This window comes from Coregonus clupeaformis, chromosome 39, assembly GCF_020615455.1.
Source record: "Coregonus clupeaformis isolate EN_2021a chromosome 39, ASM2061545v1, whole genome shotgun sequence".
NCBI lineage: Eukaryota > Metazoa > Chordata > Actinopteri > Salmoniformes > Salmonidae > Coregonus > Coregonus clupeaformis.
This window is the reverse complement of record NC_059230.1, coordinates 2,689,120-2,703,403: the sequence shown is the minus strand read 5'-3', so window position 1 is coordinate 2,703,403 and position 14,284 is coordinate 2,689,120. Positions and strand designations below refer to the sequence as shown.

The window sequence follows — 14,284 nt, the reverse complement described above, 5'->3', positions numbered from 1 at the left end:
TTTCATTTCACCAATTTGGACTATTTTGTGTATGTCCATTACATGAAATCCAAATAAAAATAAATTTAAATTACAGGTTGTAATGCAATAAAATAGGAAAAATGCCAAGGGGGATGAATACTTTTACAAATGTTAGATTTCTTCTTCCACTTCAACATTACAGAGTATTCTGTGTAGATCATTGACAAAAAAATTACAATTACATCCATGTGAATCCCATTTTGTAACACATCAAAATGTGGAAAAAGCCAAACATGGTTAGCTTAAGGTGAGGTGTATTTGGTTAGCAGTGTTCTGTAGCCCACCACCCTGTGTGTGTGTGTGTGTGAGAGAGAGTGCGTGTGTGTGTGTGTGTGTGTGTGTGTGTGTGTGTGTGTGTGTGTGTGTGTGTGTGTGTGTGTGTGTGTGTGTGTGTGTGTGTGTGTGTGTGTGTGTGTGTGTGTGTGTGTGTGTGTGTGTGTGTGTGTGTGTGTGTGTGTGTGTGTGTGTGTGTGTGTGTGTGTGTGTGTGTGTGTGTGTGTGTATGAGGTGTGTGTGTGTGTGTGTGTGTGTGTGTGTGTGTGTGTGTGTGGTGTTGTTTCCTTGGGGGATTTGGTTAGCAGTCATCCATAGAACCTCATCCCCTCCCTGAGGTGTCAATAGTTACACAACTTCAACCTTTTCTGTCCCTGTCTGTCTCATCATCACTGACTGTTTGAATCTGTTGGAAACTGTGTAAATCTGTTGGAAACTGTGTGAATCTGTTGGAAACTGTGTGAATCTGTTGGAAACTGTGTGAATCTGTTGGAAACTGTTTGAATCTGTTGGAAACTGTGTGAATCTGTTGGAAACTGTGTGAATCTGTTGGAAACTGTGTGAATCTGTTGGAAACTGTTTGAATCTGTAGGAAACTGTGTGAATCTGTTGGGTCATTCTTGAATTGTGGTGATAAATACTGTCCCTTGACTTTGGCACCATGTAACATGACTAATAATAACATTCCTATTTTATTTAACTGTTATTTAATAACAACATATATGTAAGTCCTTTATACTGCAAACCATCTATTTCTATGCATTGTAGAAACTGCTGGGGACTAGCAAAGCGGTTTGTCCCATTGGTGATGTGTAGAGAGTTATATGTTTCTGGGAATTTTGAAAGCTAGAAAGTGAACAAAAGTATGTATTATATTGTATCGATAAAAAACCCCATAGAAGGCTATTAAAATGCCTATTTCTACCTCAGTTTTACTCATTGGTGTTACTGTCTTAAAAATCACTGATTACAAATATATATAAGTACCTTGAGCATTCTCTCAAGTGGCAACTGTCATCGGGGGAGGGGTCTATATGAAAGTATACGCTCTTTTAGTATGTCATACATTTGAGGATTCTATTGATAATTTGTTGTGTCTAAAGCCAGTGTCATTTGGTGTTAATCTAATTAATCGAAGGGAAATAACTTTGTGAGTAAAATTATTAATCATGTCACTTTGGTAAATAATTGTTTTAACATTGATGACATTGATGACTTCTTTACCTATAATGTCTCAATGGTGTTACCATCATTCATGTTACTTCTCCTACTGGTGGCACAATGTTATCAAAATGGTAAAAAAATATTTAATGTCATTAAGCTATGATTTTAGTTGATTTAGAATGGGGGGGATTTCTAAATGCCTATCTGCCACCGTAACTCAAGAATAACCCTTTTGGAAACTGTGAGTCTGTTAGAAACTGTGAATATGATGTAAACTGTATGTTGAAAATTAACTACTTCATTGTATACAGTTGAAGTCGGAAGTTTATATGCACTTAGGTTGGAGTCATTAAAACTCGTTTTTCAACCACTCCACAAATGTCTTGTTAACAAACGATAGTTTTGGCAAGTCGGGTAGGACATCTACTTTGTGCATGACACAAGTAATTTTTCCAACAATTCTTTACAGACAGATTATTTCACTTACAATTCACTGTATCACAATTCCAGTGGGTCAGAAGTTTACATACACTAAGTTGACTGTGCCTTTAAACAACTTGGAAAATTACAGAAAATGATGTCATGGCTTTAGAAGCTTCTGATAGGCTAATTGACATCATTTGAGTCAATTGGAGGTGTACCTGTGGACAGTGGCGGCTCCTGAAAAAATTCTCAGGAGGGGCAATTTTTCTGATGATTTAGGTGACCTACACACATTTAAAAAAGATATGTCCAGCAACAACATGAAGACAGGGGCAGCATATAAGTCAATACCAGAAGCATTTATTGACTGATCTCAAAAGTGTTGGCTTACCAGGGTTGGTGGAGCCCTCAGTTTCATCTTTGCCTCGCAAAGCTAACTCAAACACTCCGCAAAACTTCACACACTGGATTAGCCGGCTGAGGATGTGGCGGTTCTTGCTAATGTCGTAGTAAATATATTTGTTATAGTGAATATGGAATATGATATGTTGAGTAAAATGTTGTGCTAAGATCTATTTAGGTCAGGAGCTGGTTATAAGTTCTGTTCCTATCCAATAACAATGGACAAAAGGGTCCTATCTTGTCAGCCTTGTCAGCAGGTGGCCAAGGACAACACCCACGCCATAGGCCTCTCAGTTCTTCCAACTCACGAGTTCTTGCTCTGAGGACACACACACACACAAACACACACACACACACATCATCACTGTTAAACACACACACACACACACACATCATCACTGTTAAACACACACACACACACACACACACAAAAATCCCCTCTCTTAGGCTGAACATTTGAAGACAGAGAACCCGACTCAGAGCCAATGCAACAGTGACAGTAGCCTGCAGGGGACCTCGCCCAACTCATCAGGACCAATCAGAAGATCAGAACTACTAGATTGAACCTACTTCATTTATTGCATAAAATGTCTGCACACAATGTTTCGGGGCTCTCTTCAGAATAATAATAATAATAATAATAATAATAATATGCCATTTAGCAGACGCTTTTATCCAAAGCGACTTACAGTCATGCGTGCATACATTTTTGTGTATGGGTGGTCCCGGGGATCGAACCCACTACCTTGGCGTTACAAGCACCATGCTCTACCAGCTGAGCTACAGAAAGTGGATACTCATGGATGCGCATTGCAATTGTAAAATGTCAACACAATTGGAGACACCACGTCATTTTTGGAGACATGTTATTGACAGTAAACTATTGTAGATGCGACTGCTAACTAAATAAAACATTTTAGCTGGCTAGCTAATCATCTTAGCTAAATGTGGGGCAAACAATTCAGTTATTTACCGTTAATTTGAGGGATTGGGGTGAAAGAAATCGAGTTACATAGTGATACTTTACGATATACTGTATTGACAATATCGCAATATTTTAGCGCTAGTTGGCTGTACCTGCACCAAAACACCATTATTGTTCCTTCATAGCTTGTTCTCAATCTTTTCACATTGGGAGCAAATTTGTTTTCAGCACTTTTATTTCCATGACTGATCAAAACTCGTTCTCATGGCTTTCTGATCCCTCTGCAACAGACATATGGTGCGCAATAAAATCACAGTATCGAATCGCAATCACGATAGAATCATGAGACTCGCAATGCTGATGCATATATCTTATCGTGAGGTTCCTGGCAATTCCCAGCCCAAGTTCATTTGCCACAACAAATCTCTTCGCTAGCAAACGCGATGTCTTCTCCAAAACGGCAATGTGTCTCCAGCAATGTTTACTTTTTGACGTTCTATGGCATCTCCACTTTCCAAGAATATATGACCACATGTAATATTTTGGTAAGTGATGCAAATAGTGAACTATGTAGGGCCAGGATGTAAAATATATGTAGCTGCAGCAATTTCTCTTATCTGATATGGTAAGTAATGGGGCTTAATTTATAGCTCCCTAAGAGTTTGACGAACGGGTCCGTGAACGCGATTCCAGATATATTTACCTCTGAATAAACTGCCTTTATTACACCATATCCACATCCAGTAAACTTGTGATTATCAACACTAACCTCATCGTTGTGGCGGCGGACAGCTAGCCTGTATCCCTCGTCATCCAGTTGAGTGAGTGGCAATGTCTTTTTTCGTTCAGTACCAATTTTTGGAAAATCCTCGGGTGTAGGACTTTCCGCCTTTAGTAGAAACCTGTTGAATTATTAAATTTGGTCTGGGAGGTCCTAATTGTTTCGTTGCCAATTTATCTCCATTTGTTCGCCGACAAAAAGGAACTTCTTTCAAACAATCCACTCTTTTCTCAGTTACGTTCATGGTTACGTAACGTATGACGAAAGCGCGTAAGTGCAAGCCCACAGACACCCATTGAGATTGTATTGAAGGCTCTGAAATTTGAAAAAAATAGATTTTACATGGGAGTCTATTACAGACTTCTGGGCGATTTTCAACCTGACTGAAATCGCCCCAAAAGGGGGGAGCCATTTGAAGCACGACTTTAGCCTGATTCGACATTTAGTGGCAGTGTGGCACTGTGGCAGATCAGACGTATAGATTACAACACTGATAACTACTGTTGCCGTGATATAATTGATTAGAAAAAAAATCCCTTCCTTTTCCCGTTTGGCAGTGCGTCGCCCATATCGCCCTATTGAACAGGCCGCCCCTGCCTGTGGATGTATTTCGAGGCCTACCTTCAAACTCAGTGCCTCTTTGCTTGACATCATGGGAAAATCAAAAGATATCAGCCAAGACCTCAGAAAAAACATTGTAGACCTCCACAAGTCTGGTTCATCCTTGGGAGCAATTTCCAAACGCCTGAAGGTACCATGTTCATCTGTACAAACAATAGCACACAAGTATAAACACCATGGGACCACGCAGCCGTCATACCGCTCAGGAAGGAGATGCGTTTTGTCTCCTAGAGATGAACGTACTTTGGTGCGAAAAGTGCAAATCAATCCCGCAATAACAGCAAATGACCTTGTGAAGATGCTGGAGGAAACAGGTACAAAAGTATCTATATCTACAGTAAAACAAGTCCTATATCGATATAACCTGAAAGGCCGCTCACCATGGAAGAAGCCACTGCTCCAAAACCGCCATAAAAAAGCCAGACGACGGTTTGCAACTGCAAATGGGTACAAAGATCGTACCTTTTGGAGTAATGTCCTCTGGTCTGATGAAACACAAATAGAACTGTTTGGCCATAATGACCATCGTTATGTTTGGAAGAAAAAGGGTGATGCTTGCAAGCCGAAGAGCACCATCCCCACCGTGAAGCACGGGGTGGCAGAATCATGCCATGGGGGTGCTTTGCTGCAGGAGGGCCTGGTGAACTTCACAAAATAGATGGCATCAGAGGAAGGAAAATGACGTGGATATATTCAAGCAACATCTCAAGACATCAGTCAGGAAGTTCAAGCTTGGTCGCAAATGGGTCTTCCAAATGGACAATGACCCCAAGCATACTTCCACAGTCTCTCCCATTATGCCACAAAGCCCTGACCTCATTCCTATAAAGCCCTGACCTCATTCCTATAAAGCCCTGACCTCATTCCTATAAAGCCCTGACCTCATTCCTATAAAGCCCTGACCTCATTCCTATAAAGCCCTGACTTCATTCCTATAAAGCCCTGACCTCATTCCTATAAAGCCCTGACCTCATTCCTATAAAGTCCTGACCTCATTCCTATAAAGCCCTGACCTCATTCCTATAAAGCCCTGACCTCATTCCTATAAAGCCCTGACCTCATTCCTATAAAGCCCTGACCTCATTCCTATAAAGCCCTGACTTCATTCCTATAAAGCCCTGACCTCATTCCTATAAAGCCCTGACCTCATTCCTATAAAGCCCTGACCTCATTCCTATAAAGCCCTGACCTCATTGTTTTTTGTCCTGGTTTCGTGAGGAATCACCCCAAAGCAGTATCATAATCTTGCTTTCCATTTCTCTCTCTTTCTTTCTCTTTGTCTTTCTCTCTCTCACTCTATCGCTCTCTATCCCCCAACCCCCAACCCTGCGCTCTCTCTCCCTCGCCTCGCTTTCTCTCTCGCTCTTTCTCTCTCGCTCTTTCTCTCTCGCTCTCTCTCTCTCTCCCTCTTTCAGATGGGCTGGATTCCAGCAGGAGAGAATCACACCTTCCAGTGTAATGTGATGGAGGGTCGCTACGTCGTTGTGGTCATCCCTGGACAGGAAAAAAATCTCACTCTGTGTGAGGTGGAAGTATTAGGCACTGCTAAGCTTTCACTGACTTCGACAGAAAGTACTCCATTCAGAGTTTATTAATTAATTAATTCATTTATTTATTTATTTGTAATTAATGTTGTTTGTTCTTCTACATTTATGCATTTATGTATTCATTCGTTCATTTATTAATGTATTCATTCACGTATTCATTTAATGTGGTTTGTTCTTCGCAGGTCCCTGTTCTTCCTCCTCCTGTCTTCTAGAGTACAATTTTGTGACTAACAAACCCAGCTGGACTGAAGCACAGAGCTACTGCAGAGAGAGGTACACTGACCTGGCCACCGTAGACAACATGGAGGACATAGAGAGGGTCATAGAGTTAGTGGAAGATACCAAGGACCCTATCTGGATAGGACTCTATGATGATGTTAACAGCTGGAGGTGGTCTCTGGAAGAGTTCTATGGAGAGGGAGCGGCTGAGTTCTGGACAACATAACAACAACATGTCAACCCAACATTGTTTTTGCATCATCGATGATGGAGAAAGGAGAGATGAAGCATGTTCTGATTAAATGTTCTTTGTTTGCTATGACGTTACGGTAAGACTTTCCTGTAGCCCTTATTTATACATTCATAAAGCCTTTATAACAGCTACATAAGACATTATAACATCAGTCATAGGCAGTCATAAATATTTAAAGTAACAGTAGCCACCACTAACAAATTCATTATATATTTTCTATGGTATTTTCAGGTAAGAATAACAGCCATGTTTTCATTTAGAGTAAGAAGAACCGGTCTGAAGCTCAGAATTACGGCAGTGAGTCCCACACAGACCTGGCCAGTGTAAGGAGGGTAGTACAGTGTGGATCGGCCTGTTCAGAGACTCCTGGTGGTCTTCACAACCCACTAATGATAACAACGATCAGCGCTGTGTTTACATTCAAGAGAGGAAATGGAATGATTGGAGATGCCCGGCCCGGCCAAACATTTTCAGACTAAATGTGTTTTCAGTCATTTGAATTGCATAATGTACAATTATTTAATGTTTAAAACAATGGCATTACTTCAAAGACTGTCCTTTTAAATAAATGTTTTGTCTACAGTCTGTCCTCATCTTGGTTCATTGTCTCCACAGCCATACAGTGTGACTCCGCCTCCTCATACAGTGAAAACACCAACAGATGTCAGCCAAAGTAAACCAAATTACATACTCAACCTTTAAAGCAAAAAAACATGTCCACAATGTAGCATTGACATGATCAATAATAGTAATTAATTCATTTTTATTCACATTCTCTCCACAGTACAAGAGTGTGACTTCATCTCTTTCAGCTATGAAAACACAAGTCAGGCAAGGTAAACAAAACTACAGACTCCACCTTTAATGCCAAAAATGAGTCCAGAGTTCATTCACGTATTCCAAATTACCCATTCTATATTTTAATCCACAATGGTAGCTTTGTCATGATCAAATTAGTCAACTGTGTATTGATACAGTACCAGTCAAAAGTTTGGACACACCTACTCATTCAAGGGTTTTTCTTTATTTTTACTATTTTCTACATTGTAGAATAATAGTGAAGACATCAAAATTATCAAATAACACATATGGAATCACGTAGTAACCAAAAAAGTGTTAAACAAATCAAAATATATTTTATATTTGAGATCCTTCAAAGTAGCCACCCTTGGCCTTGATGACAGCTTTGCACACTCTTGGCATTCCCTCAACCAGCTTCATTATTACAACTGCAGTGGACCCAAGTGTTGAGCCATCATGCCAACTCCTTCACTCATGGTCAAGCCAAACATATTTGGCTTGACAGTGACAACAATGGAGTTGGCAAGAACACAAACAGATCTGGAACCAGGCAAACCAATATGTCCTCTTTGTTACAACTGCAGTGGACCCAGAGTCCTGGGGAACCCCTCATAGATGAGAACAATAACAGTCAGGATGATTATCATAAATTAGTCTGCTGAGCTCCAATTAGTGTTTTATCTTGTGTGGTGATGAGAGGAACCGTGTTTTATCTTGTGTGGTGATTAGAGGAACAGTGTTTTATCTTGTGTGGTGATGAGAGGGACAGTGTTTTATCTTGTGTGGTGATGAGAGGAACAGTGTTTTATCTTGTGTGGTGATGAGAGGGACAGTGTTTTATCTTGTGTGGTGATTAGAGGAACAGTGTTTTATCTTGTGTGGTGATGAGAGGGACAGTGTTTTATCTTGTGTGGTGATGAGAGGAACAGTGTTTTATCTTGTGTTGTGATGAGAGGGACAGTGTTTTATCTTGTGTGGTGATGAGAGGAACCGTGTTTTATCTTGTGTGGTGATGAGAGGGACAGTGTTTTATCTTGTGTGGTGATGAGAGGGACAGTGTTTTATCTTGTGTGGTGATGAGAGGGACAGTGTTTTATCTTGTGTGGTGATGAGAAGGACAGTGTTTTATCTTGTGTGGTGATGAGCAGAATTGTGTTTTGTCAACCTGATCTGATGTGTCTTGTAGCCCCCAGGAGAAAGAGAGCTGTGGTGAGGATGAAGATCCACGGTTGTGCTGATATGACAGATCATACCGTCCATCAACAAGTCTTAGAACAGGTAATGGATAAAGAGAGAGAAAAAGTGTGTGTGCATGAGAGAGAAAGAGCGAGGGAGGGAGGGAGGGAGGGAGGGAGGGAGGGAGGGAGGGAGGGAGAGAGGGAGGGAGGGAGACTTAATCCATTCTTGTTATTTTCAGAGCTGCAAGCAGAGATGAGGAAACAGGGGTTGTCTGATTTCCAAATCTGGATGGACAGATCTTTCACCAGGAGGAAGAGGAGGGAATTAACAGATCTTTCACCAGGAGGAAGAGGAGGGAATGAACAGATCTTTCACCAGGAGGAAGAGGAGGGAATGAACAGATCTTTCACCAGGAAGAAGAGGAGGGAATTAACAGATCTTTCACCAGGAGGAAGAGGAGGGAATGGTCAGATCTTTCACCAGGAGGAAGAGGAGGGAATGAACAGATCTTTCACCAGGAGGAAGAGGAGGGAATGGTCAGATCTTTCACCAGGAGGAAGAGGAGGGAATGAACAGATCTTTCACCAGGAGGAAGAGGGAATGGACAGATCTTTCACAAGGAGGAAGAGGAGGGAATTAACAGATCTTTCACCAGGAGGAAGAGGAGGGAATGGACAGATCGTTCACCAGGAGGAAGAGGAGGGAATGAACAGATTGTTCACCATGAGGAAGAGGGAATGGTCAGAAACAAAGGAAATGGTAAATACCCAGCTGCCCAGTAATGCTGCTCTCTATTGTCTATAGGCAGTAATGTTTATCCTATCAGTGAACCTTCTCATTGTTTAGATGAATCAAGTGTGTTAGTGGCTGGGCAGGAACAAAAACCTGCACCACGCTGTAAGCTCTCCATGACCAGGTGTCATTAACCACGGCTGGTCAATATATTCAAGACCCCCCAAAATGTTTGCTGTAGTTAATTGCATCATTGTTTATTATTATTATTATTATTATTATTATTATTATTATGACTGGTAATGTTTGTACTGATTTAAATACTTCTTGATATTTTCCAACAAAAACCTGCGCCACGCTGTATGCTCTCCATGACCAGGTGTCATTGACCACTGCTGTACACTATGCTCCATCTCTGAGTGTTGTTCCTGTGATTCAGCTGTAGGGGGCTGTGCGTTCATGTTTTAGTGTCTGTCATGTTTCATCACCAGGTGACTATGGAGCAGGAGGAGAGTGAGCCTCCTTGGAGGCCTGGTACAGAGCTCTGGACTGGGAATGTGACCCTGGACCAGAGCTCTGGACTGGGAATGTGACCATGGACCAGAGCTATATAATTCTTACATTTACATATTAAAGACAAAAATGTTTGCAATGGTTAAACATGATAGGTTTTTATTACTTTATATGATTAATAGCCATCAATGGCCCGAATTTGCGCTGTCCATGATTTCATAGTTGCAAAGATGCAAAGATATGCCCACTTTTCAACTGTGGCGCAGTGGTCTAAGGCACTGCATCACAGTGCTAGCTGTGCCACTAGAGATCCTGGTTCGAATCCAGGCTCTGTCGTAGCCGGTCGCGACTGGGAGACCCATGGGGCGGTGCACAATTGGGGTTGGGTTGGGTAGGGTAGGGTTGGGTTGGGTTGGGTTGGGGAGGGGAGGGAATGGCTGGCGGGGAGGGGAGGGAATGGCTGGCAGGGATGTAGCTTAGTTGGTAGAGTATGGTGTTTGCAACACCAGGGTTGTGGGTTCGATTCCCACGGGGGGGCAGTATAAAAAATTTGAAAAATAATGTATGCACTCACTAACTGTAAGTCGCTCTGGATAAGAGTGTCTGCTAAATGACTAAAATGTTATAGGTCCTGAACAAGGACACAATATGGTGGGGAAAACTACATTTTTGTTTACATGTTCATGAGGAAAATATATAATGTAAAGTTGATATAATCAAGACCAAAACACTTTTTGCTGTTGTTAATTACATCATTTATATTATTATTATGACTGGGAATGTTTGTACTGATTAAAAACTTCATGATATGTTCCAAATCATTTCATAAAATATGTAACTGATAAACAATAGTTGAACGAATTATGGTAAATGTTGTATTGAACATTAGTGTCAAGGGCTGATGTGGATGTGGTGTTGGAGTCAGGCGCAGGACACAGAAGCTTAGTCCAACAGACTTTACTTGTCAAAACACGACAATACAAAATAACGGGCCTCAACACAACGGAGGCGAGCGATTATGCATACTGTGCGTAAATACACAAAATACAAGAGATTACGCATACAGTGCGTCAATACACTAAATACACGAGAGCAAATACACATCACCAACGGACAGGCGGACAACAACACACAACTACAAACAAAACCAAAGGAAACTTATAGGTGACATAATCAATACGTGATATGGAACAGGTGCACTAATCAGACAAAACCAAACAAACATAGATAACATCAAACGGTAGCAGCTAGTACTCCGGGGACGACGAACGCCGAAGCCTGCCCGAACAAGGAGGAGGCGCAGCCTCGGCGGAATTCGTGACAGTACCCCCCCCCTTGACGCGCGGCTCCAGCCGTGCGCCGACCCCGGCCTCGGGGACGGCCAGGAGGACGTGGAGCAGGGCGCGTAGGATGACTACGATGGAACTCCGTCAGGAGGGATGGATCTAGAATGTCCCTCTTAGGCACCCAGCACCGTTCCTCCGGACCGTACCCTTCCCACTCCACGAGATATTGTAGACCCCCATCCGACATCTCGAATCCACGATGGACCGGACTGAGTACGCCGGAGCCCCCTCGATGTCCAGTGGGGGCGGAGGGGTCTCTCTTATCTCATTCTCCTGGAGTGGACCAGCTACCACCGGCCTGAGGAGAGACACATGGAATGAGGGGTTAATGTGATAGTCATTAGGCAGTTGCAACCTGTAACACACCTCATTCAATCTCCTCAGGACTTTAAATGGCCCCACAAACCGCCGGCCAAGCTTCCGGCAGGGCAGGCGAAGGGGCAGGTTTCGAGTCGAGAGCCAGACTCGATCTCCAGGGGCGTAGACTGGTCGGCGCTCGCCTTCTGCCTGCGGATGGCCCGCTGCAGATGTACGTGGGCAGCGTTCCACGTCTCCTCCGAGCGCCGAAACCACTCATCCACCGCCGGAGCCTCGATCTGGCTCTGATGCCATGGTGCCAGAACCGGCTGATAACCTAACACACACTGAAAGGGGGTCAGGTTAGTAGAGGAGTGGCGGAGAGAGTTCTGAGCCATCTCTGCCCAGGGGATATACCCCGACCACTCCTCCGGCCGGCCCTGGCAATAGGATCTCAGAAACCTACCCACATCCTGGTTCACTCTCTCCACCTGCCCATTACTCTCAGGGTGGTAACCCGAGGTAAGGCTAACCGAGACCCCCAAGCGTTCCATGAACGCCCTCCAGACTCTAGAGGTGAATTGGGGACCCCGATCAGACACTATATCCTCGGGAACCCCGTAGTGCCGGAAGACGTGGGTGAACAAGGCCTCAGCGGTCTGTAGGGCAGTAGGGAGACCCGGCATTGGAATGAGACGACAGGCCTTAGAGAACCGATCCACTACGACCAGAATAGTGGTATTCCCCTGAGAGGGGGGAAGGTCCGTGACAAAGTCCACCGAGAGGTGAGACCACGGCCGTTGTGGAACGGGCAGGGGTTGTAACTTCCCCCTGGGCAGGTGTCTAGGCGCCTTACACTGCGCGCACACCGAGCAGGAGGAGACATAAACCCTCACGTCCCTAGCCAATGTTGGCCACCAGTACTTAACACTAAGGCAGTGCACTGTCCGGCCAATACCTGGATGTCCAGAGGAGGGTGACGTATGAGCCCAATCCACTGGCCAGACCATTCCTTGAGAGCCCTCTGTTGCCACGAAATGGTGGGGTCATGGGTGATTAACCAAGGAAGCCCCAGCACCACGGGATACGCAGGAGAGTCAATGAGGTACAACTGAATAATCTCCTCATGACCCCCCTGCGTCTTCATCTTTAGTGGCGCTGTGACCTCCCTAATCAACCCAGATCCCAACGGGGCGGCTATCTAGGGCATGGACAGGAAAGGGTGCATCAACGGGCAGGAGGGGAATCCCTAACCTAGAGCAAAATTTCCGATCAATAAAATTCCCAGCTGCGCCTGAATTGACTAGCGCCTTATGCTGGGAATGAGATGCAACCTGAGGAAATACCACAGGTATACACAAGTGAACAACAGAGAGCTCTGGGTGAGTGGGGCGCCTACTCACCTGAAATGACTCCCCAGTGTGCGACCTGTTGCCTCGATTCCTTGGAGACCCTCCCCAGCACCTAGCCGCAGTGTGTCCACGGCCACAGCTGGTGCAGGGGACGGCCCCCCTCGGGTTCTCTCTCCTTCTTTCTCTAGCGCCAGCACCACCGAGCCCCATTGGGCTCGGCTCGGAGGTGCTGGGGGATGGAATGGACGGCCCCATCTCGGGATGTCCGCGGGTGGCCAGCAGGGTATCCAGTCGGATGGACATGTCCACTAGCTGGTCGAAGGACAGATTGGTGTCCCTGCAGGCCAGCTCTCGACGAACGTCCTCACGCAGGCTACACCGATAGTGATCGATGAGGGCCCTCTCATTCCACCCCGCATCCGCCGCTAGAGTCCGGAAATCCAGGGCGAACTCCTGTGCGCTCCTCTTCCCCTGTCGGAGGTGGAACAGACGCTCCCCCGCCGCTTTACCCTCAGGAGGGTGATCGAAAACTGCCCTGAAGCGGCGGGAGAACTCCGCGTAGCTGATGGTGGCGGCGTCTATTCCCCTCCATTCGGCGTTGGCCCACTCCAACGCCTTGCCGGAGAGACAGGAGATGAGGGCGGAAACGCTCTCGTATCCCGAGGGCGCCGGGTGTATGGTGGCCAGGTAGAGTTCCACCTGAAGGAGGAACCCCTGACACCCGGCTGCGGTGCCATCATACGCCCTCGGGAGCGAGAGCCGAATCCCACTGGATTCCGGAGCTGGTCTGGTGGGGCTGGCCGATGGTGGTGGTAATGTAGGAGGAGGTGTGGGCACGCCTCCCCTTTCCCATCGGCGCAGGGTGTTCATTACCTCCTGCATGGCGGAGCCGAGTTGCTGGATCATGGCGTCCTGGCAGCTGACCCGATCCTCCAGCGACTCGGTCACCGCCGCTGCTCCTGCTGACTCCATAGTATGGTGTGTTGTTCTGTCAAGGGCTGATGTGGATGTGGTGTTGGAGTCAGGCGCAGGACACAGAAGCTTAGTCCAACAGACTTTACTTGTCAAAACACGACAATACAAAATAACGGGCCTCAACACAACGGAGGCGAGCGATTACGCATACTGTGCGTAAATACACAAATTACAAGAGATTACGCATACAGTGCGTCAATACACTAAATACACGAGAGCAAATACACATCACCAACGGACAGGCGGACAACAACACACAACTACAAACAAAACCAAAGGAAACTTATAGGTGACATAATCAATACGTGATATGGAACAGGTGCACTAATCAGACAAAACCAAACAAACATAGATAACATCAAACGGTAGCAGCTAGTACTCCGGGGACGACGAACGCCGAAGCCTGCCCAAACAAGGAGGAGGAGCAGCCTCAGCGGAATTCGTGACAATTAGAATGTGT

At 45.0% G+C, this 14,284-nt stretch overlaps 1 protein-coding gene across 1 annotated transcript in view; it reads right to left on the bottom strand.

The window, feature by feature from the left end:
* The window catches only part of LOC123482850, a gene marked incomplete at its 5' end in the record, with an annotated part of 65,977 nt that overhangs the window by 28,938 nt on the left and 22,755 nt on the right, over positions 1-14,284 (bottom strand). The window lies entirely within an intron of this gene.